General features: G+C 42.5%; 1 protein-coding gene and 1 long non-coding RNA gene across 5 annotated transcripts in view; both read left to right on the forward strand.

Annotated features, from left to right (window-relative positions):
• NRXN3 (neurexin 3) overlaps positions 1-25,210 on the forward strand; it is a 1,799,700-nt gene that overhangs the window by 596,414 nt on the left and 1,178,076 nt on the right. The gene's annotated exons all lie outside the window — the stretch shown is intronic.
• LOC145513653 (uncharacterized) lies at positions 14,370-24,789 on the forward strand. The gene is made up of 2 exons (XR_014059622.1): positions 14,370-14,442; positions 24,630-24,789. It is a non-coding gene; the product is annotated as an uncharacterized LOC145513653 (long non-coding RNA).

The raw sequence follows: 25,210 nt of genomic DNA on the forward strand, positions 1-25,210 counted from the left end.
TTGCTGATATCGAGTTCTGTTATTTTTCTGTAGACCAATCATGATACAATAGTATTAAGTGAGTAATAGTTACATAATCACAAGAGTAAAAGATGTTTATCAGTTTTCACAGTCAATAACCAGACAAAAAATAAAAGATAATTATAATTGCAAGCCATAATGGGAACTTAATTAACTTAACAATATAAAATAATTACATACAATTTGAGGGGGTCAAGCAGAATGATGTAGTAAATGGAAATGCATACGTGGACATGTTTTCATCCACCAGCCAGTCTATGTCTTTTGGTTGGTGCATTTAATCCACTTACATTTAAAGTAATATCAATATGTATGATCCTATTACTGTTTTCTTAATTGTTTTGGATTTACATTCTGTAGGTCTTTTCCTTCTCTTGTGCTTCCTGCCTGGAGAAGTTCCTTTTAGCATTTGTTGTAAAACTGGTTTGGTGGTACTGAATTCTCTTAACTTTTGCTTGTCTGGAAAACTTTTGATTTCTCCATCAAATCTGAAGGAGAGTCTTGCTGGGTAGAGATTCTTTGTCGTAGGTTCTTCCTTTCCATCACTTTAAATATATCATGCCATTCCCTTCTGGCTTGTAGAGTTTCTGTTGAGGAAATCAGCTGATAACCTGATGGGAGTTTGCTTGTATGTTATTTGTCATTTTTCTCTGTTGCTTTTAATATTTTATCTCTGTCTTTAATTTTTATCAGTTTGATTACTGTGTGTCTCGGTGTGTTCCTCCTTGGGTTTATCCTGCTTGGGACTTTCTGTGATTCCTGGACTTGGTTGACTATTTCCTTTCCCATCACTGGGAAGCTGTCAGCTATTATCTCTTCAAATATTTTCTCAGGTCCTTCTCTCTCTCTTTTCCTTCTGGGACCCCTATAATGTGAATGTTGGTGCATTTAATGTTGTCCCAGAGGTTTCTTAGGCTGTCTTTATTTCTTTTCATTCTTTTCCTCTATTCAGTTCTGCAACAGTGATTTCCACCATTCTGTCCTCCAGGTCATTTATCTGTTCTTCTGCCTCAGTTATTCTGCTGTTGATTCCTGCTAGTGTACTATTCATCTCAGTTTGTTTGTTCTTTAGTTCTTCTAGGTTTTTGGTAAACATTTCTTGTACCTTCCCAATCTTTGCCTCCATTCTTTTCCCCAGCTTCTGGATCATCTTCACTATCATTATTCTGAATTCTTTTTCTGGAAGGTTGCTATCCACACTTCATGTAAGTGTTTTCTGGGGTTTTATCTTGTACTTTCATCTGGGACATAACTTTCTGCTTTTTCATCATGATTAACTTTCTATAATATGATTTTTGTTTTAGCCACTGTGAGACTACTTCTTCTTGCTTCTTCTGTTTGCGCTCTGATAGATGAGGTTAAAAGCCTTGTGTAAACTTCTTGATGGGAAGGACTGGAAAAAACTGGGTCTTGCTCTGGTGGTCAGGGCCTTGCTCAGTAAAGCTTCAATCCAATTATCTACTGGTGAGCGGGGTTGTATTCCCTCCATGATAGTTGTTTGGCCTGAGGATATCCATCCCTGGGGCTCTATAGTAGGGTTGATGGTGAAATCCAAGAGGGTTTATGCTATGGGGGAATCTTCCAGTGCCCTCGTCCCTGTGGTTAGCCCCTGCTGACCCACGCCTCCACAGGAGGCCCTCCAACACTAGCAGGTGGTTTTGATTCAGTCTCCTGTGGGGTCACTGCTCCTCTCCTGTGGGTCTTGATGAGAGCAAAATTTTGTTTATCCCCGCCAAATCTGGAGCCTCTTTTTCCCCCAGTCCTCTGGGAGTCCTATAATCAAATCCCACTGGCCCTTAAGGCCAGATTCCCTTTTGATTCCCAGTCCCTCTGACAGATCCCCAGGCTAAGAAGCCTGATGTGGAGTTCAGAACCTTCACAACAGCGCGAGAACTTCTTTGGTATTTTTGTTCTCTAGTCTGTGGGTCACCTACCACAGCGGGTATGGAGTTTGATTTTATCGTGATTGCACCCCTCCTACCATCTCGCTGCAGCTTCTTCTTTGCCTTTGGACATGGGGTATTCTTTTTTTGGTGGATTCCAGTGTCCTCCTGTTGATGGTGGTTCAACAGCTAGCTGCAGTTTTGGTGCTCTCACAGGAGGAGATAAGTGCATGTCCTTCTACTCCACCATCTTGAACGGGAAGCTGCTGAAACCACGGTTATGTTTTTAACCAACCTAGTAAGTTGCTTGTATTATCTTAGGTATTGTAAATAGTGTTGTGGTGAACATTGTGGTGCATGCATCCTTTTGAACCATGTTTTTCTCCATGTATACGCCTGAGAATGGGATTGCTGGATCATATGGTAGCTCTATTTTTAGTTTCTGAAGGACCCTCCATACTATTCTCCATAGTAGCTGTGCCAACTTACATTCCCACCGGCAGTGTAGGAGGGTTCCCTTTTTTCTACACCCTCTCCAGCCTTGATTGTCTGCAGACTTTTTGTTGGCCATTCTGACTGTGTGAGGTTGTACCTCATTGTAGTTCTGATTTGCATTTCTCTAATAATTAGCATATGATTTAGTGACTGAACAGCAACAAGTAATTAGCAATATTGCACATATTTTCATGTGCTTCTTGGCCATCTGTATGTCTTCTTTGGAGATATGTCTTAGGTCTTCTGCCCATTTTTTAAGTGGCGACAATAGCACGGCTCAGATTCAGCCTCTTGTTTCTCTTCCTGTTCTCCAAGTTTCCCTTTCCACAGGCGCAGGGTTGTATGATTCCAGGAAATTGTCCCAGAGTCCATGAGCCCTTAAGTGTTACTCTATCAGGTTGGGATCTGAGATACCCCTGATCATGGGTTCTTCTGTTACTCTAAAGAAGACAGTAAGTAAAGAAGGTTCTAGCTATTTTAGAAGCTTGAAACTCCTGGAATCTCATAAGGACAGGCTGGGGACTCTGGATATCTTCAGAAAATCTCCAGCTAGGCCTGTGTGCAGCCTGAGAATGTGCGGGTCAGTACTTTGAGGAAGCGTGTGACAGCTGCTCAGAAGTATGACACACCTGCTGTTGGCTGGGATTCTGTTGGATGCAGAGACATAGCGGTCACTTACGTTGCCACTTCGTACCTTTATTCCTGCCTTTGCTAAAAGCTGCTTAACTGCCAGAAGACATCTGCCCATTATGGATGCAATAAATTGAGATGTCACAAAACTATGAGAAACAGGTGCTTCAAAATAGAACACAAGGGGACTGTCATAGCCTTTATTATTATTATTATTTTTTTTAGCATCTCAGGCTTCATGTGTCTTTTCACAGATAAATGAATCCTTCCTTGCTCCAGTCTGAATTAAAAGGAAAGGAAAATTAACCTTATTGAGAGATATTATTAATATATGCCTGCTCTGTATTCTTGATATACACTGGGCCATTTAACCCTCACATCCATTCTGCAGGCTGCATGATCTCAACCTCATTTTCTCAGTGAAGAAAATAAGGAAGGCCCCAAGTCATTCATTTGAAGGCATCCATTGAGTACCGTGTGCCAGCGACTTCATGGATTACTAGAGATACAAGAGAATTGATTGTAATATATTTTTCATAAACATATCAATAATTCAAGGAGAAATATCCTGCACAGTGTCAGAGATTGGGTGACACTCTTGCTGAGGCTTGGTGGTGTGTCAGGAATCTCCTAGGAAGACCAGGCAGGGTAAGTATTCTAGGCAGAAGGAACGTATATGCAGGGATGACTTCTGGAAACAGTACATTTTCCTCATGGATGGAATCTAAGACTTAGGGAGTTAAGAGAAGGGATTTGAGGGGATGTTTTAGAAGATGTGGCTGAAGGAGTGGCAAGATCAGTTGTAAAGTAGCTTGTTTTGTTCTCCCCGCAAATTTGGACCTTACATTATAGTGGACACTCCATTTTTAGCAATCAGATAACTAAGACCTGGAGAAGAAAATGGCAACCCATTCCAGTACTCTTGCCTATGAAATTGCATGGACACAGGAGCCTGGCAGGCTACAGTCCACCAGGTCACAAAAGAGTTGGACACAACTTAGTGACTAAACAACAACAAAGTGAGATCCCTCTGGCAAGTGATGGATGAAATGTGGGCGATAGGAGGCCAACAGCCCAGTGTAAAACAGTTCAGTTTGCATTTATAGTAGTTCAGGGTGGGAAATAAGAGTCCGAACTGTGATGGGAGAGTGGAGGTCGAATTTTGGGGATACATCCAATAGATATTTAAGGGACAGTGTTGATAGGATTTACTAACTAATCATACACAGCTAAAGAGTGACCAAGACTGGATCAGAACAAAGGTTTGGTCTTAGAAGCCTGTTTTTATTTTTGTTTTCCCTGAGCTACTCAACCATCTCAAGTGAGCTGGAGGGACTTAGGACGAGTGGGGAAGAGTGAGGTAGCAATGAAGGGGCTATAGTTAGGAATCACCTACATATACTGGTCCCACTCTGAACATGTATAATTTATTTTGTCTCTGTGCCTCAGTTCCTGTATTTACCCCTGAGAATATCAACAGCGGCTTCATTAGCTTTGGGGGAGTCTCTTTTTATAGAGTCAAAGTGTATGTTGTACTCAGAGATCATAAGCCAGTGTGTCCATTTCTGAATCTAGAATTCAGCGATTCAAGAATGAAAAACAATGTGTATTTTCCCTGCAATGTCCCCATGGATTACTAAGCAATAGAATGATGCGTCGTAACACAAGCATTCGGTTAGTCTCCAGTCTTATTCTTGTTGCTAAATTTATTTAGAATGTTGGCAATTGATTTGGAGGAAAGAAATATGGAGAGAAAAGGCATGTACATTTCTCTTCTTTCATCAACCAATCCGCATTACCCCATATGACAAATAAACCCAGCTCAACAGAGAGAGTTTTGAAGTGACAAGTGCAACTGGGACTTGGGGCCAAAACCCTGGGTGTGCAGCTCTTTAAAGGCCCCCTTCTGTGGGCTATTGGGCAGCTGTTTCCCTGGCAAGGAGATATAATCTTTCTTAGAGATCCCTTCATGCTTCTTAGCATGTTTAACCTTTACAACAAGGCGTTCTCATCAAAATGACAAACCCCCACAGAGCCATCTGAGAGACTAGTAAATCAGAAACCTTATGAAATCTGTGGAATTAGCATGCCCCCTCTCTTTTTTTTTCCTCCAGGGAAAGAAAGCCCTGTGCCTTTCAGATTTCAATCTTCTCTGCCAGCCCCTTGTCTCGAGCTTCCTGCTGGGGCCCAGTGGTATTTGAATATTGTTTTCATATGGCCTCCCAGGGTCTCAGACTGACACCAGCTAAGGCTAGCACATTTATTATCTCCATCAGCAACATGGTAAGGGAAAGATAACTGCTCTGATATTTGCTTAATTGAATTCTCCATGCTCCTGAAGTCTTCTTTCCTGGTTCGAAGATAGTGGCTCACTCTTTTTAAAAAAAAACAAACAAAAAACACAACTTTTTATTTTGTTTCGGGGTATAGCTGATCATGGTAGTTTCAGGTGAACAGCAAAGGCACTCAGCCGTACATAACACATGTATTCACTTTCCCCCAAACTCCCCTCCCATCTGGGCTGCCACATAACCTTGAGTACAGTTCCATGTGCTGTACAGGAGGTCCTTGTTGGCTCCCCATTTTAAATGTAATAGTGGCTCATTCTTACTCTCACCACGTATGGTGGCTGGCTGTTGCTGACAAGGACCCCATCTCCAGCTGACTGTCTCTGCTCCCCTTGTCTGATTTCTCAGACTGTCACGAAACTTCTTTCACAAGCAACTCAGTTTCTCCATCTTCTGTGGAAATCCATAGTCAAGTCTATGTTGAGAGTAGAGGTGGAAAGAGAAAAGCTGGATGAGCAAAAGTCATGTATCTGTACAAGTTTTGTTGTTGTTTAGTCACTAAGTCATGTCTGATTCTTTGTGACCCCATGGACTGCAGCACACCAGGCTTCCCTGTCCTCCTCTATCTCCCAGAGTTTGCTCAAACTCATGTCCACTGAGGCAGTGATGCCATCCAACCATCTCATCCTCTGTTGCCACCTTCTTCTCTTGCTCTCTTCCTTTTCCAGCATCAGGGTCTTTTCCAGGGAGTCAGCTCTTTACATCAGGTGGCCAAAGTATTGGAGCTTCAGCTTCAGCAGTAGTCCTTCAAATGAATAGTCAAGGTTGATTTCCTTTAGGATGGACTGGTTTGATCTCTTTGCAGTCCAGGGGACTCTCAAGAGTCTTCTCCAACACCACAGTTCAAAAGCATAAATTCTTTAGCACTCAGCCTTCTTTATGGTCCAACTCTCACATCCGTATTAAAAAAATCATAGCCTTGACTTTATAAATCTTCGTCGGCAAAGGGGTGTCTCTGCTTTTTTAATATGGTGCCTAGATTTTTCATAGCTTTCCTTTTGAAGAGCAACTGTCTTTTAATTGCATAGCTGCAGTCACCATCCACAGTGATTTTTGAGCCCAAGGAAATAAAATCACTGTTTCCACTTTTTCCCCTTCTTTTGCCATGAAGTGATGGGACCGGATGCCATGATCTTAGTTTTCTGAATGTTGAGTTTTAAGCCAGCTTTTTCACTATCCTCTTTCACCCTTACCAAAAGGCTCTTAATCCACTTTGTTTTCTGCTCTTAGAGCGGTATAATCTGCATGTCTGAGGTTGTTGATGTTTCTCCTGGCAATCTTGATTCCAGCTTGTGATTCATTCTGCCCGACATTTTACTTGATGTACTCTGCATGTAAGTTAAGTAAGCAGGGTTACAGTATACAGCCTTGATGTACTCCTTTCCTCACTTTGAACCAGTCTGTTGTTACAAGTCTGGTTCTAACTGTTGCTTCTTAACCTGCGTACAGGTTTCTCAGAAGAAAGGTAAGGTGATCTGGTATTGCCATCTGTTTAAGAGTTTTCCACAGTTTGTTGTTATCCACACAGTCAAAGGCTTCAGCATAATCCATGAAGCAGAAGTAGATGTTTTTCTGGAATTTTCTTGCTTTTTCTATGATCCAGCAGATGTTGGCAATTTGATCTCTGGTTCCTCTGCCTTTTCTAAATCCATCTTGTACATCTGGAAGTTCTTAGTTCATGTGCTGCTGAAGCCTAGCTTGAAGAATTTTAAGCATTACCTTGCTAGCATGTGAAATGAGTGTGATTGTCCAGTAGTCTGAACATTCTTTGACATTGTCCTCCTTTGGGATTGGAATGACAACTGGCCTTTTCCAGTCCTGTGGCCACTGCTGAGTTTTCCAAATTAGCTGGCATATTGAGTGCAATGCTTTACAGCATCACCTTTAATGATATGAAATAACTCAGCTGGAATTATATCACATCCACTAGCTTTGGTCATAGTAATGCTTCCTAAGGCCCACTTGATGTCACACTCCAGGATGTCTGGCTCTAAGTGAGTGACCACACCATTGTGGTTATCTGGGTCATTAAGACCTTTTTAATATAGTTTTTCTGTGTATAATTCTTCTGTGTATGTCTTCCAGCTGTACAGGTGGTAAAGACTTTTATCGGGATGATAATGGAGTTGATTCTATTATCAGAACTTATAGATTCATATTTAGTTAGAAAAGACCTCTGAGGCTTTTGAATCTAATCCAACATCTGATGCATAAATACCCTTGACAAAATCTCTAAATGTTATATGGACTGTACGGAAACATCTGTCTCCATATGCTGTGCTGTATGCATAGTATAGTAGTGGGTAGCTTATTGAACCACTGCAAAATTGTGTAAGATAGATACTATTTCATTCTCAATTTACATCTGAGGAATAGGGGTCATGGATAGCTTAAATAACTTGCCTAAGCTCACCTAGTTCTTCTAGACCTTCCACTCCGGGACATACTCTTTTGTGATCAATATACTCTACTGCTCCCCATGTCAAGAGTGCTCACTTTTCAAAAAGCAGCTGCATTCAGTTTGGAAGATACTGTAGATTTGGTTCCAGATCACCTCGATATAGTGAATATCACAGTAAATTGAGTCACATGAATTTTTTCCACTGCGTGTAAAAGCTATGTTTATGTTATACTGTAGTGTTTTAGGTGTGCAATAGTGTTAAGTCTAAAAAATGTATATGCTGCTGTGTAGCTGCTAAGTCATGTCCGACTCTTTGAGACCTTGGGGCCTGTAGCCTCTCTGGCTCCTCTGTCTGTGGGATTTAATTTAAAAATACTTTATTGCTAAAAAATGTTAACCATCATCTAAGCCTTTGGTGAATTGTCATCTTTTTGCTGGTGGAAGTTTTGAAATACTGCAAAAGGTGACACAGAGACATGGAGTAAGCAAATACTGTTGGAAAAAGTGGTGCTGATAGAGTTATTTGACACAAGGTTACCACAGATCTTTGACTTGTAAAATATTCAACATCTGCTAAGCATAATAAAGCAAAATGCAATAAAATTTAGTGTTAGTTGGTCAGTTATGTCTGACTCTTTGTGACCCCATGGACTGTAGCCCACCAGGCTCCTCTGTCCATGGGATTCTCCAGGCATGAATACTGGAGTGGGTAGCCATTCCCTTCTCCAGGAGATCTTCCCCACCCAGGGATCAAACTTGTGTCTCCTGAATTGCAGGCAGATTCTTGACTGTCTGGTGTGCCTTTATTCTAAAAATCCCCCTTTTACCCTAAATTTAATTCTCAATTCTTCTAATACCTTTCTTTTGATCTTGGTTCTAGCTTTGGGAACTATACAGGATTTAATCTCTCAGTTAATATTTGCTTGGTGCTTACTGTGCCATGAACACCTGGGTTAAATATGAGTTATGAAACGTAAGTCCTCTTCTATAGTAGACCTTAAGATAGTTAAAGAGGACTGTCAGTTTTCCAGTGAAAGGTGGTCAGTCATTCTCAGGATAAACATTATTCGTTTCTTGAACTAGTCCTCATCTGTTGTGGTTTTGTAAGGCTCTCTCAGACAACCACTTTGCCTTCTTGCATTTCTTTTTCTTGAGGATGGTTTTGGTCACTGCCTCCTGTACTGTGTTATAAACCTCTGTCCATAGTTCTCCAGGCATTCTATCAGATCTGATCTTTTGAAGCTTTTCATTACCTCCACTGTAAAATCATAAGGGATTTGATTTAGGTCATCCTTGAATGGTATAGTGATTTTCCCTGCTGTCTTCATTTTAAGCTTGAATTTTGCAATAAGCTCATGATCTGAGCTACAGTCAGCTCCAGGTCTTGTTTTTTCTGACTGTATAGAGCTTCTCCATCTTGGGCTACAAAGAACAAAATCAGTCTGATTTCGGTATTGACTGTCTGGTGATGTCCATGTGTAGAGTTGTCTCTTGTGTTGTTGGAAGAGGGTGTTTGCTATGACCAGTGCATTCTCTTGACAAAACTCTGTTAGCCTTTCCCCCACATTTTGTACTCCAAGGCCAAACTTGCCTGTTACTCTGGGTATTTCTTGACTTCCTACTTTTGAATTCCAATCCCCCATAATGAAAACAACATCTGTTTTTGGTGTTAGTTCTAGAAGGTCTTATAGGTATCCATAGAACCATTCAACTTCAACTTCTTTGGCATTAGTGATTGGGGCATTGACTTGGATTACTGTGATGTTGAGTGGTTTGCCTTGGAAACCAACCAAGAGCATTCTGTCATTTTTGAGACTGGATCCAAGTACTGCATTTTGGACTCTTTTGTTGACTGTGAGGGCTACTCCATTTCTTCTGAGGGATTCTTGTCCACAGTAGTAGAGATGGTCACCTGAATTAAATTTGCTCATTCCCATCCATTTTAGTTCACTGATTCCTAAAATGTTGTGAGTTCCTAAAATGTTGAGTTCTTAAATGTTGAGAACCTAAATGTTGAGTTCCTCCATAATCCAGAGGTCATTGAAGAGAATGGAGGAAGGTGAGAAGGGGCTGTAAATGAAAGGACGACTCCCAGGACCAGAGATATTTGTGGTGTTCTGTCCCTTTAAGCAGCAAGCACTTGTTACTAATGTAATAACCCATACGATTATTGAACATTGTGACATCATATGGAATATGGATTTGGGAGGCCAGTGGGATTCGCTGATATATTTCTGAGGACTGGTGGCAGTTTCGTATCCTGATAAAGATATCTTGAGCCCACAATAGGCAGCATCACATTTACTTCTTAATCTTTTCACTCAAAACAGTCCTAGACTGAGTGTGGTTAAATCAATTATTTCAAAAGCAAGGCTGCATTTATCTTTAGGATTAGGACCATCTCAGGGCATCACTTGACAGGGAAAGCATAGTTTTGCCAAATATCAGCTGATATAGAATCATTGGATTCTAGAGTTGGTCAGAAACATAAAAGTTATATATTCTTGTGCTGATAATTTAAAAGGAAGAACTAAAGTTCACATGGTTATGTATCTTAATGGTTCAAAGTCACACAAGTAGTCATGATGGAATTGTAACTCAATATTTTAAATCCTAGACCAGAGTTCTCTGTCCTAAAACAACGTCAGGAGATACTCTAGCTTTGTGCCTTTGGGGTGGTCTGACAGCTGGATCCTTGTGCAACTCAGCTCAGAACCTTTTTGCATGAGCTCAGTAGGTCCTTTGTGATTTTTCCTTTTTTTACATGTAATAGTCCCTTTATTTATTGCAAATAGGCTAGGCAGTTAATTCACAATTAGCAACTTATGGCCTGGAAAATCTCATTACCCAAACCATGCATTATCAACACATCTGTTTAAAAAGCAACGCTTAAAGAAATGCTCTAAATATTCAGATTCCTGGTCATCTCCAAGAATGGGGAAACTACTGAAAGACATCTTTGGAGAAGTGTAGGGTTGTACCAAGATTATCAAACTCATTGACATGCACACATAAGGGGGTATGAAAAGGTAATTCACATTTATTGAGTATCTATTATACACCAGGTATAACTTGATGCTTAAGGTACAGAGGCTTTGATGTCCAACAGAGCTGATAGGAATCCCAGTTACATCACTGATTTTTTTTTTTTTTATAAATTTATTTATTTTAGTTGCTGTGTTTTTAACCTCTTTGAACCTCTGCTTTCTGATCTGTAAAACAAACTTATTTGAGGTTTTTGTGAGGCTTTAAGAAGATGGTTGTGTAAAAAATTTAGCACAACTCTTGTAACTTTCTAAGTGTTTAGGAGGAATATTAGTCTCATTCAAATTTTAGGATAAGTTTATGAAGTTTGTGGCATCACCAACTCAATGGACATGAGTTTGAGTAAATTCCGGGAGTTGGCGATGGACAGGGAGGCCTGGTGTGCTGCAGTCTGTGGGGTCGCAAAGAGTTGGACATGACTGAGCGACTGAATTGATTAGATGATTAAACTAAGGCTCAGAAAGATTAAATAACTTTAATCTCTTTAAATAACTTTGTAGTCACAAAATTAGTGAGTAGTGAAGGTAGCACTTTTAAAACCCATTGTATCAGATTTTCTATTCTAGTTTTCCGTTCCTTAAAATAGGAGGTCTTAAAGGTGGGGTCTGGTATCCCAGGAAGGAATAGAGCTGTGGGAAATGGAGAGATCCTTGTTTATCTTCCAGCCCTGTCTGTCCTCTATTTCAGGGCTTTCAGGAGGTGAATCTAAGGAATAAGCAGAACTGGAAGCTGTGCGTTTGAAGTAAAATTCAGGATTTAGAAGCGTCATCAGCATCTTCCACATGCTCTTGCCTACATTCTTGATTCCTAAGTAAAGGAGAGGAACTCTTTAAGTTCCTCTGGTCCAAAAAAGCACAAAATCTATACGCTTGGGACCAGTGAGATAGGCTTTGCCATATGACAGTAAATCCAGGGCCACCATGTCCCCAAATTCACACCTACATTCATACCCACGCATGCACACACATGTACAGACACACTTCGCTTTTCAGCCGTAAACCTGGACCTCTCTGTATTTTGTCTTGTTTATCTGTCCCCTGCTATCATGCATGTATCAAGTATCCCACTGCCAAGGATAGAAAAGAAGCTCGGGCTGTGTTTGTGGAGGAAAGGCTGAATGAACACTTACATGAGTGGGTCTAACCCTGTTACTCTACGGAACCTAGAATTCTGGCTTACTATCTGACAAATGTCGAGAAACTTGGGGCCTGACTATTCCTCCCCTCTACCCTCAGATGCACACAGGTTGGGATTTTCTGGTGGGCCGAGGTGGAGACGCACCTGGAGGAGAACCATCTAACAGCTCTCTTAGACTGGGGCCTAGTGTCTTCCCCCTATAAGCTTGAGGCAAGAGTCAGTGTTGGATTAAAGTGGACTGATGGGTGTGGAAAGAATGAAGTTCTGATAGGCAGAGAAGCAGGCTCGGGCATGCTGGGCAGGCACTTCTGCCACCTCAAACAGTGTGCTGACCTTGCAGCTGTCTTGGTGAGAAGAGGTCCTGGTGGGTGATGCCCTTTTGCTGCCTCCCACTCTCTTTTCCCTTGCCCTCCTCTGTCGCCCTTACCCTTACCCTCCTTTTCTCCTTTATTCCCGTTTCTTCATTTCTTCCTGATCAGTCTCACAGTCCTTCCTTCCCTTGTCTCTCCATCTTTTAGGCTTGATACAGCAACGCGTGCATGCTCAGTCACTTCAGTCTTACCTGACTCTGGGTGATCCTGTGGACTGTAGCCCACCAGGCTCCTCAGTCCATGCGATTCTCCAGGCAAGAATACTGGCGTGAATAGCCATGCCCTCCTCCAGGGAATCTTCCTGACTCAGGGATCAAACCCACATCTGCATTGCAGATAGATTCTTTAACCGCTGAGCCACAGGGGAAGGCCAGCAATCATGTCTACCTTTTAATAGACAGCTCCCTCCCAGAGGGATGAAATTGACCCTTGTTTATTCAGAATGGTTGGCATGGGGGCTGCCATAAAACGTGGACTGGCACCTAGGGGTTGCCTAGACAGGTGCCAGAGGCGGAAGGGAGGAAAGTCACCCAAGGCCTCTGCAAGCACGTTGTCTAGCCTGAAAGGCTTCTCCTTTTGAACTGTGATAATGAGAAGGGGTCTCGGCAAGAGGGAACCATGACTCTGCAAAACCAAATGGCTAAGATGTTCGTGGGGAACGCAGAGCAGTGCACTGGGGGTATCAGTCCCTACTTGAGGATCTGACTTGGCTGCTGCAGAAGAGGTCCTTTCCGCCTCATGTTGGCTTTGCCTCGGGACGGTCTATAAATGGAGATGGGCAGTGGTGTGATGGTGAAGTCATGTGTTCTCATGGTGAAGCTGATTAGAATGGTTCCTTTGTAATTTTCCTTCTCCCCTTTCTTCCTTTGTTCCTTCAGTTCCCTCACTTCTTGCTCACTTTCCTTTCACCTTCCTGCTTTCCTTGCCCTCAATCCCTTCAGAACACCGGTCCTTTGTTTCCTCTGTGTATGACTCGCTTGACCTACCCCGTTTCTTTTGACTATAGAGAAGTGTTCCTGGGGGATCTGCTGGGACAGTTGATAAAATGAACCTTGACTTTGGTAGAACTCTTATTCTCTCTTTATAAAATGCCAATCAATAAACCAGCTCTAGGTTATAGTTCCGTTAGGAGTGTTTACCACTATTGGGAAGAAGCCTCATAAAGAATTGTCCCCACTGGATTATCACCAGTGTGCTAGGTGGTGGATCTCCATTTTTAAAAAATAAACACTTTTCTGATTACAAAAGCTGTATACGTTCACTGTAGAAAACGTGAATATATGGAAATTTACTTGTTCAATTTTTCACTTAGCCAATATTGAGTACCTATTTTATGACAGATAATAAAAAGTAAAATCAGGCATAGCTATACCAACTAAAAAATGGTCATGGTTAACAGATTGGTATACTTTATTTTATTCCTTTGGGCAATGTATATAAAATATATTTTAACATCATTTTATTTAATTAATTTTAACTTTGAATTTTTTTGGCCATGTGGCTTGTGGAATCTTAGTTCCTAGACTGAGGCTCAAAGCCTGGGTCCTCGGCAGTGAAAGAAGCAAAGCCTTAACCAGTGGACTGTCAGGGGTTTCACTTAATGTCATTTTAAAGGTAATTTTCTATCCTCAGTTTTTCAGTTAGCATCCATAAATTCAATTATATCATAATTTCAAAATTATATCATAATTTCAATTTAGCATTACAACTTCTGTCTCAAATTGTTAAAAAAATCTTAAAAATATTTTTTTAATGACTTCACAGTAGCTATATTTGCCAGCTCTTGCCTCAATAAAGTTGTTAACAAGTCAGTTCAGAATATAGTGGCTTACAATAAACAGCATTTAAATTTTATAATTACGGATCTGTAGCTAGGTTGGGGTGGCTCTCCTCTGAGCTGTGAAATGACTGGACGCAGCCACAGGTTTTGAAATTAGATTTGAGTCTGCTCCATGGTCTCCACATTCTCCTTGGACCAGAAGCTACCCAGGGAATATTTTCTTGGCAAGATAATATTTATTTAATAACCTTTATTGCAGAAGGACTTAAGGAGAAGAAGCCTGAGACCTAGCAAGGTCAGTTCGGGAAAACCATCAGCTTCAGCCCTAGAGGTGAGGCAGTAAGATTTGATACTTGCTTTAAGGGTGGTTCTGAACTTCCCTGGTGACTCAGATGGTAAGGAATCTGCCTGCAATGTGGGAGACTTGGTTTTGATCCCTGGGTCATGAAGATCCCCTGAAGAAGGGAGTAATTACCCATTCCAATATTCTCGCCTGGAGAATTCCATGGACAGAGGAGCCTGGCAGGCTACAGTCCATGGGGTCGCAAAGAGTCTGACATGACTGAGGAACTAACACTTTCACTTTTCACTTTGAATGTGGTTCTACAGAACATGATGAAGACCAGGATGGGGTAAGGTGCTCAGATGTGTGGACTCTCTAGGAATAGTAAGAAATGATTGAATCTCATTTTTGTTTTTAGTTTTAAAATTCAGAATCACTGAATTTATGCTCTTGTGATCTGTGCCGGTTTACTTTTTTATGTCTGGAATTCTTTTCGTGCTTGAGGTTTCATCAGGGCTCTGAACGTGTGCTGCTTAGGGTTCTGGCATTCAGGCTACTGTTGCTGGTACTGCTCTGCTCTTAATGCTTGGTATCCTGGACCTTTTAATTTCGTTTCTTTTGTATCTGACCTTCTGCTTTTGGTTGGTATTTATTTCTTGAAATACATACTCCATTTTGCACATTAGATAACGTGCTCTGGGAAGGCCAGACCATGCCTTCTCCACTGCCCAGGGCATGGTGTATACTGTGCTCAACACATGCTTGTTGATAATGGCAGATTCAAGGCACAAGTACCCTCAATCTTTCCATTCAAAGACTTGAGGGATCTTTTTTTAATCCATATATTCTCCCTCCTGTGCACATCGTCTTGCTCTAGGCTTAGATTTCATGCTTAAAGCCAAAAAGTGCCTGTAGAAAACCTAGTTTAGGTGTTTATTTCAAATATAGTTTTCTAAAGAAGGAGCAGGATTATGCAAGCAAAATTTGCCAATGTCAAGGCATCAGTCAGTGCTAGAAGAGCTAGATGGTCAGTGGTAACAAAGAGACTCATTAAATTGATGAGGCTTAATAACTTGTATTCTCTCCAAAGAGAAAATTTCCTGGCCAGAATTTCATCAGGAGCTTGTTGCCCTAAGTCAGCTATGTGACATTAGGACACTGTGCATGTGAAGGAAAGGAGATATTGATTTGGGTGGGGTGGGGAGTGGAAGGGATATTGTGTGGTTAAGGCTAGTGCCGTAGAACGTTAGCAGAAAACCACCTATTACCACTGTGGTTTACTATCATTCAGCAAATATTGATTGAGACTCTATCACATGACAGCCACTAGGTTAAGAGCAAAGGATGCAGAGGGTAAAAGATGTCTCTAGTCTTCAGGAAGCTCAAGGTCACCAAGATAATAGGTGACTGCTTCCAGGAAGACAGATTGGACATAAAGCCCATACAACAAAGATCTCATTTTTACTGTTGCATGAATGGTCTTATTGAAGATCTTATTTAAGAATGATCTTGTTTAAGATTTTATTTAGGATGGATTGGAGGTGGAGAGAGGAAGTAAATGGGCCTAGATCTGAGTCAGAACAGAACTCCAATTTCTCTACTCCCAGAAACATTGAGTATGGTAAGACTTTTCTCTAAAGTGGCAGAAAGACTTATGCTAGGTTAGGATTAGGGTATTAGTGTAAAATATTAAAAGAGACTCAAATAATACACATCTACATCTGTAAAGATCAATGAAGCACACACACACCCTTTCCAGTTTACTAGTTCACTTATTTGGTATTGCTTGGCTGATAAAATAGTCATAGATGCAGAATCAAAATAAAGTTATTTTAACCTGACTATAGTTAATACATCAGAGCTATGGTTTTTCTAGTAGTCATGTCTGGATGTGAGAGATGGACCGTAAAGAAGGCTGAGTGCTAAAGAATTGATGCTTTTGAACTGTAGTGCTGGAGAAGACTCTTGAGAGTCCCTTGGACTGCAAGGAGATCCAACCACTCCATCCTAAAGGAAATCAGTCCTGAATATTCATTGGAAGGTCCAATACTTTGGCCACCTGATGCAAAGAGCCAACTCATTTAAAAAGACTCTGATGCTGGGAAAAATTGAGGGCAAGAGGAGAAGGGGGTGACAGAGGATGAGATGGTTAGATGGCATCACTGACTCAAGGGACATGAGTTTGAGGAAACTTAGGGAGATAGTGATGGACAGAGAAGCCTGGCGTGCTGCAGTCCATGTAGTTGCAAAGAATCGGATACGACTTGGTGACTGAACAACAACAGTTAATGCTGCCGTATGGTATATTTGAAAATGAAGATAGTAGATCTTAAGATTTCTCATAACCAGGGAAAAAACACTTTTTCTTTTTGGGGAGAGTATCTATATAACATGACAAATGTTAACTTACTGTGATCATTTCACAATGCATGTAATTAAATTCATTATGCTGTTATTCCTACAGTGATATATGTCACTTATATCTAAGTAAAACTGGGAAAAGTCATTAATTCCAAAGATGCACCATTTCAAGATTGTATCATGATATATAAAGAGAGCTCTTACATATCATACTGTTTTTCACACCATCATTTAAAATGATATTCATTCATATATTACTTAGTGTCTACAATGTGCCAGAGAGAATCTGACAGCCTCTGAGTGGGACAGTGGTAGGCAAAAATTGACCAGTTCTTGGCCTCATAGAACTTGTGTTCTGGAGATAGAAGAGAGACATCAAATAATCATCAACTAAACCTAGAATTTCAAGCTTTCTTAAACTTGAGAAGTGTGAAAAGCCTGCCCTAGTTGGGGGTTGGGAGCAGAAATATTTTCCTGAAGTCTTGATGCTTGAGCTGGTATTTGAGAGATAAGCAAGAGGCAGCCAGGCAGAGGTAGATGTAGTCTTCCAGGCAGAAGGTTATTGCTAGCCTGAGGGCTGAAAAGGAGAATGTCAAGTTAGAGTTTAAGGAACAGAAGCTGGGTTGGTGGGGTTGGAGCGCAGAGAGGGAGAGTGGAGGGGAAGTCAGGGGCATTGTCATATGGTTCCCTGGTGGCTCAGATAGTAAAGAATCTGCCTGCAATGCAGGAGACCTGGGTTTGATCCCTTGGTCAGGAAGATCCTCTGGCAGAGGAAATGGCTACCCAGTCTAGTATTCTTTCCAGGAGAATTCCACGGACAGAGGAGCCTGGCCTGTACAGTCAGTCCAGGGCTTGCAAAGAGCCGGACATGACTGAATGACTAACTTGCTATGCTTTGCCCAGTTGCTCAGTTGTGTCTGACTGTTTTCGACCCCATGAACCCCATAGAGTGGGTTGCCATGCCTTCCTCCAGGAAATCTTCCCAACCCAGGGATCGAACCCAGGTTTCCTGCATTGCTGGCGGATTCTTTACCAACAGCCACTAGGGAAGCCCAAGCAAGGATACTGAAGTGGGTAGCCTATCCCTTCTCCAGGGAATCTTCTCAACCCAGGAATCAAACTGAGGTTTCCTGCCTTGCAGGCAGATTCTTTACCAGCTGAGCTACCTGGGAAGCCTGGTCTAACACTACTACTACTGCTACTACTGCTGATTTAAACTTTATCCTAAAGGCATATTGTTGAATAGCGGTAAGCAGAGAAGTAACGTGACCATGACTTATCTTTTAAAGATCACTTTGGCTGTGGGATGGAGAGTGGATTGGAGGGGAATAAGGATCGATGCTAAAGTTTTCATTCTCCAGGAAAGAGTCGGTGGTGAGCTAAATTTGGGCTAGGGCAGTGGCTGTGAATGTGAAGGGAAGTGAGGGAATTTGAGATATATTTAGAAAGTTGTATATTCATAGCAGTTGAGATGTCAAAAAAATAAATACATCAAGGCTTACTAAGGAGAGACTTTTGTTCAAAAGGATTATTGCAAGGGAGGGAAATGCACTGTTCAATAGCGAGAATGCTATGACAGTAAGGTCTGAAAGCACTGGAAAATCAAATAAAACAAAAAAAGAGGTTTTCTTTTCTAGGGTAAAAAAGGCAAGCAAGAATAAGCAGAATCTTTGGAGGTGATGTTGGACAAGCAGTGGGAAATAACCACTGGGTCTGAGAGCAACAAGGTCTCACTATAGTTGGCTAATTCCCAGGAGAAACTGACCAAGGGGCTATGTTCCACTTTTGGTGTCTGTAGTAAGACTTGGAGACAAGCAGAATTCAAGGTCAGAGACCTATAGGAGTGATTAATTTTGGTCAAGACAGAGCAGAGTATCAGTTCAGTTCAGTTCAGTCACTCAGTCATGTCCGACTCTTTGCGACCCCATGAATTGCAGCACACCAGGCCTCTCTGTCCATCACCAACGCCCAGAGTCTACCCAAACCCATGTCCATCGAGTCAGTGATGCCATCCAACCATCTCATCCTCTGTCATCCCCTTCTCCTCCTGCCCCCAATCCTACCCAGCATTAGGGTCTTTTCCAATGAGTCAACCCTTCGCATGAGGTGCCCAAAGTATTGGAGTTTCAGCTTCAACATCAGTCCTTCCAATGAACACCCAGGATTGATCTCCTTTAAGATGGATTGATTGGATCTCCTTGCAGTCCAAGGGACTCTCAAGAGTCTTCTCCAACGCCACATTTCAAAAGCATCAATTCTTTGGCGCTCAGCTTTCTTCACCATCCAACTCTCACATCCATACATGACTACTAGAAAAACCATAGCCTTGACTAGACGGACTTTTGTTGGCAAAGTAATGTCTCTGCTTTTAAATATGCTGTCTAGGTTGGCCATAACCTTCCTTCCAAGCAGTAAGCATCTTTTAATTTCATGGCTGCAGTCACCATCAGCAGTGATTTTGGAGCCCAAAAAAATAAAGTCTGACACTGTTTCCACTGTTTCCCCATCTGTTTGCCATGAAGTGATGGGACCAGATGCCATGATCTTAGTTTTCTGAACGTTGAGCTTTAAGCCAACTTTTTCACTGTCCTCTTTCACTTTCACCAAGAGGCTCTTTAGTTCTTCTTCACTTTCTGCCATAAGGGTGGTGTCATCTGCATATCTGAGGTTATTGATATTTCTCTCAGCAATCTTGATTCCAGCTTGTGTTTCTTCCAGCCCAGTGTTTCTCATGATGTACTGAGCAGAGTATAAGGAATGGCAATTGTGAAGGCTTGGTTCGGGAGTACCACCATGACCCAAGAGACAGCACAGAGGCATATGGGAGAGGCCAAAGCTTCCCAGTGGATCAGTGAATCCTTTTGCCCCTCTCTAGGGGAGAGTTATGTATTCATTTTATGTTAGGGGTTGGCTTTTCATAGCCTTGAGTTTATTTACCCATGTAACACCAAAGAAGTAAGTGTGTTAGAATGGGAAGGGTTGCATTAGCAGTCTTCCTGTCTGCTTCTTTTTCAGAAAAGAAACCATAGTCTAGAGAGGGAAATTGACTTTCCCAAGGCATCACAGCTAGACGGTAGGAAGGCTGTGAACTGGATCCAGAACTTCCAACACCCAATCTGAGAATGATCCTACTTTATGTGGCTGTTTCACTTCACTTCAGTGGAACAGTGCAGATTCCTCCCAGGAAGTAAACTGAAGTGCTTTCTGCCTTCCCCATCTGCTATACTGCTATATCCACAGATGTTTACTGTATACACACATATCTTAATCTGAAGGATCCACAACCTCACTTTGAAATTTGCTTACTCGAGTTTTCAGTTCCTATCATCATGTTCTGTTTTGTGCTTAGCTTGGCCATCCTTGAATTCAGGATGGAGCTGAAAGGCAGGTATGGCTTTGGCATGATAGATTGATATGGCATGGCAAGTAGACTGTAGACTTTGGAGGCAGGCAAAACTTGGTTGGAAACCTATGTCTGCCATTCGCCAGCTGTTGTCACCTAGGTCAAGTTATTTATGTTCTCTGAGCCTTATTTTTTTCATTTGTAGAGTCAGATAATTACAGTCGCCTGACTTGATTGTTGCAAGAACTAGATGGGGTATGGTAATGTTAGCCATCATTTTGTCGGGCACGTGCTATGTGTCAGGCATCGTGCACAGTGCTTTACATAATTACCTTTTTTATTCACTTATTAAGCACATAGTATGTTCTAGGTATCCTTCTAGGGACACAGAGAAAAAAATCTAATAAATTTCTTGCCCCCAGGGCAATCTAGTTAAATTCTAAGCAGAATACATTAAAATACGTGTGTGTTTTTGTCAGTTAAGCGCTCTGGAGAAAAGTAAAACAGCTGAAAGAAAACCAAAGTAAAACAGAAAGGGGATGGGAAAGTGCCTGGGAGTTGCTGTGTGTGGTGTAGCAGGGGGTCGGTCATGGTGCCTGTGGATACTGCAGGCACAGTTGAGCTAATTTGCTTTTTGGTGCAATATACCAGTTGGTAGGTTTCCCCTTCCTTCCCTTGCCCGCTTCCCTCTCCCTGCTTCGCTTCATCCCTTAATGCATTGAGCATCTGTGGTATTGCCTAGTTAGTCCCTAGGGAAATGTCTTTTGGTTCCTAAAGATCTGCTGGCGTGGTTTGGGATCTGGGAGCTGAATTGTCCCATTAGTACCCAGGGTGCCAGTGCATTTCTCAAGGGCACTGTAGGGCACTACTGATCGGCGCTAGTCTGTACCTTTGCCTACACCCCTGGGATGAGCCCAAAAACTCTGCCTGGCCCATTGCAGGCATCCTGTAGAGCTGACCCAGCCTGTGTTCTTTGCAGATGGTGAGTGCCCTCATTCAGACTGTAGGGAGAGCCTTGAGGCTTGGAGGTGTAGCCACAGCCTGGGAGAGCTTTGCTCCCAACACCCACCCATCTCGACCCCCAGGAGAGAGAGGGAAAGGACTGACCAGGATGCAGTAGAAAAGGGCATAAGGTTAGGAACATTTTCAAATTAATTTTGGAAATCCAGTCTTAGCTATAAACGACAGCTGAGCGCTTAATCACTGAAACTCTTTCCATTCCGGAGCAGCCTGTGTCCCCTGAGGAGGGGCACTATTATCCAACAGTTAAGACACTAGAGGCTGCTTAAGGGCTGGTAGGCAGTCTGCTGGGAAAGGGGGGGGATGGGTCCCTTTGTGAAGTGACCTGAGTGTAGACCTGAGTGTAGCAGTACCCCCCCCGCTCCCCCCCGCCTCAGACCATCCCCCTAATCCCGCCATCTCTGAGGATTGCTCTGATGTGTCTGTCACTGAGGGGGTGGGAGGTACCATCTCTCACAAGGGAAGCTAAAGAGGCCAGGAAAAGCCATGCTTCTGCGTCACCTTGAAGAACCGAATGAACTTCTTGATTTTTAAGGATTAAGGATTCGGGAAGGATCTGTCTGTCTTCTGTCGCCATCACCACAATAATAGCAGTAAGAAGCCACATCCACAACACACCTCAGCAACGACAGTTGCTGACGCTTACATGGTGGTGACGGTGGCTTAGTTGCCAAGTCGTGTCCAACTCTTCCAACCCCGTGGACTGCAGCCCGCCAGGCTCCTCTGTCCATGGGATTCTCCAGGCAAGAATCCTGGAGTGGGTTGCCATGCCCTTCTCCGGGGTTCTTCCTGACCCAGGGATCGAACCCGGGTCTCCCACATTGATGCGGAGGGTAGCTGGAAGACAGGGGCCAAAAGAAACACCCTTTGCCTCTTCTTCTGTCCTTCCTATGGCTTTCTCCTTCTTTGATTTTTGTTTATGTACTTTGTGGGTTTATTTTTCATTTTAACACCGTGGGTGGGCTTTTAAGTCAGAGCCAGAAACACCCAGGCATCGTATCAGGAGAATGAGAAGGCAGATGGATGAAGGAGCTCTGAGTAAAGCAACGTGCTGGGTGGAATCAGCATGGACTGTGCCATGCTCACGGGGCTAACGGTCCCGCGGAAGAAGCGAAAGCAGTGCAGCCAGAGAGCCAAAGCCCTGTCGACTGTGAATACAGATCAGAAGTTAAAAGACGTGCAGTGGCAGTAGCACCGCGATGCGCTTATTACATCCTGTCCGTCCCTCTCCTGGAGTCTGCTGGCAGAGACCAAGCCTCCACTCTCCTCCCCAGACCCCGTTCTCAGTCAGGAATTCTCCGTTAGATCCTCACTTCTTCCATTCCCATCTGGCTTAACACAAGAGGCAGGCATTGTCCTTTTTTCATCATTTCCTTCTGCCAGGACCTTTGCTTCTTTCTGCTTTCTTCCTGTATAAATTTAGAAATGCCTCCAGCTACAAGTGGTAGCAAAATGGTGGTTTGGACAAATAAGGATGCTTTTTTCTTACGTATCCATGAATTCCAAGCTAGGCAGTCCAGGGCTGCTCCCACAGTCTGACAAGGCCATTAGGAAATACATTTTTTTTCAGTCCATTCCATTGTATGTTGACTTTTAGCCTCAGGTTTGTTGCCTCATGGGCTCAGCATGGCTCCTGCACATCCAGGCACCGCATCCTCATTCCAGGCTGGAGGAAGGAAGGAGGACAACAGCTTTCTCTGAGTGAGGCATTAGTGGTCCTCCATGGCAAACCTCTCATATCTGATGAGCCCACCTGCTCATCCCAAGACTAATAATTGGAGGAGGGGATGCAATTACTCTGCCTGATTTGCACCAACCATGCCTCATCTTCTCAGGGGGATGGGGAAGTAGGGGCCTACTTTCTCTGAGAACAAGGGCCCTCCACCTCTGCCTGAACAAACCAGGATTCTGTTGTCAGGAAAGAAGTGAGGTGATGGCTCTTGGACGACTTCTGCCACCCTTCTTTTCTGAGGTTGTCCTTTTGCCTAACTTTGGTGGCCTGGAGTCTCTGAATTTGAGGGTAGATGTGGGAAGGAGTGTTTGTTAATGCAGGTATTTTTAATGTCCAGAAGAAGCTCATGTGTACTTTCTGACATACCATTGCATTTTGGAATCCTCAGAGCCCTGCTTTGGCCTCTGAATTACGATTTTAGATTTGGAAGCTTCTCTAGGCTTGCTTTTCTAGAGGAAACCATCTGATTTTTGTGGCTGTGTTTGAATGGATCATCTCTCACTGGTTCATCTGACCCCTTTTGCTTGAATGAACATCACTCCATGTCTTGGGGATTCAGAACACAGACAGTTCTTCATTCTTTCCTTCTAACAGGTGGTGACAAAGCATTTGCTTGTATAGAAAAACACTGGGAATCGGTGTCCCCCACCAGGATAACCAGGCTACACTTACCAATTGGCAGTGGCCACTGTGGATTTCACAGCAGAAGGAAGGATATGCAGTGTTTTCAGCTTAGAAATCTGGGAATCCTTATTTTCCATCCATACTGAAGAGTTCTAGGGCAGAATTCCCTTCCCAAGTTCTAGAGGCCTTTTTCCTCTGCCCTCTCTACTCTTTTAACAGTAAGTGGCAAGGTCTGATGGAAGGGAATGAACCCTTTACCTCAGTGGAAAAGCATCAACGCTTACTTTGGTTTGGAAGGTGGAACAGAGGGTGAGAAGCTGACCAGGATTTCGAGGAAGTGATGCAAGTGTTGTTACATCTTACTTTGTACATCTTACATCTTACCTTGATCTCTGCAGAAACGCAGGGCGTCCCTGGATGTATGTGCTGTGGCCTCCTTTCAACACTCCAGGTTGTCAGAGAGGCTAATTGTGTTTTGTTTTCTCGTGTTACTCTCTGTGCGAATTATCTTTTTTTAAAGAACTGATGGCATCTGGCTCTTATTTACTTCTAAGTCTTCATCTAGCAATAGAATGATGCAGGAGTGTCTGGGGGAACAACATTTTTGGACAGACCAAGACCACACACACACACCCGTTGGTGGGCAGCCATCCCAAGCCCACGAGCTTCCTCCAGGACTTGGCTCTGAACGTGGCAGAAGGTAGTCACGCCACAGTCCACCAAAATGTTGCACGTTGCATTCTGGCAGTTTCAGTATTTGTCCCCAAGAGCTTGCATTAGACACTAAATGATAATAATGAGCAAATTCAATTAGAAACTACTTCAGAGCTAGAAAACTTAATGACTATAAATAAGAAAGGGAATAAGCCATATCACCTGCTGCATGTAAACTGCATAAGGAGCTTGTTTTAGTTAGACATTAGTTAAGCAACATTAAATTTGAAGGTGTTTCCATTAGCCAAAGGTATGTGCTGGGTGACAGAGTGATTATTACAGATTTGACCAGGCTTTCTGTCTGGTGTAAGAGGAAGTCTGGCTAGAGTATGGCTGACAGATTAATTGAAAATTTCTAATGTCCATCAAAAGTGGAATTGTGACTTTTATAATGAAGGCTTGCCTTTAATTATGTAATACGACTCTTATTTCATTTTACAGGTAATGAAAGTTTACAGCCAAATGAAATTTTAAGCTTTACTCTATACTAAATGACCACGGGAACTGCTTGCCCACAGACTCTGAGGGTGACAGCATTCTTCTTTTAGCTGTAACTCCTTAATATTTTACTTCTTGCAAATAAACCATTTAGTTAACTAAACTTAAGGAACCACCATTAGCCAATTCATTGCGTGTATATGCTAAGTCGCTTCAGTTGTGTCCGACTCTTTGTGACCCTGTGGACCGTAGCCCATCAAGCTCCTCTCTCCATGGGATTCTCCAGGTAAGTATACTGGAGTAGGTTGCCATTGCCTCCTCTAGAGGATCTTCCTGACCCAGGGATCGAACCTGCATCTCTTACATTTCCTGCAAAGGCAGGTGGATTCTTTATTACGAGTGTCACTTGGGAAATCCAACCAATTCATTAATTAAAGTGTAATAGTCCTTTTATTATCAATCATAATCATTTCTTTATTTATATTGAGCTTCACTTAATATATTGCTTCTAGCATTGCCTGCAAGAGATGACAGATATTTTGTCATCAGGCTTATTCAGGAGAGTGTAATTTTAAGATGATGAG

Source organism: Giraffa tippelskirchi, chromosome 7, assembly GCF_054371585.1.
Source record: "Giraffa tippelskirchi isolate mGirTip1 chromosome 7, T2T-mGirTip1v1.2.pri, whole genome shotgun sequence".
Taxonomy (NCBI): Eukaryota; Metazoa; Chordata; class Mammalia; order Artiodactyla; family Giraffidae; genus Giraffa; species Giraffa tippelskirchi.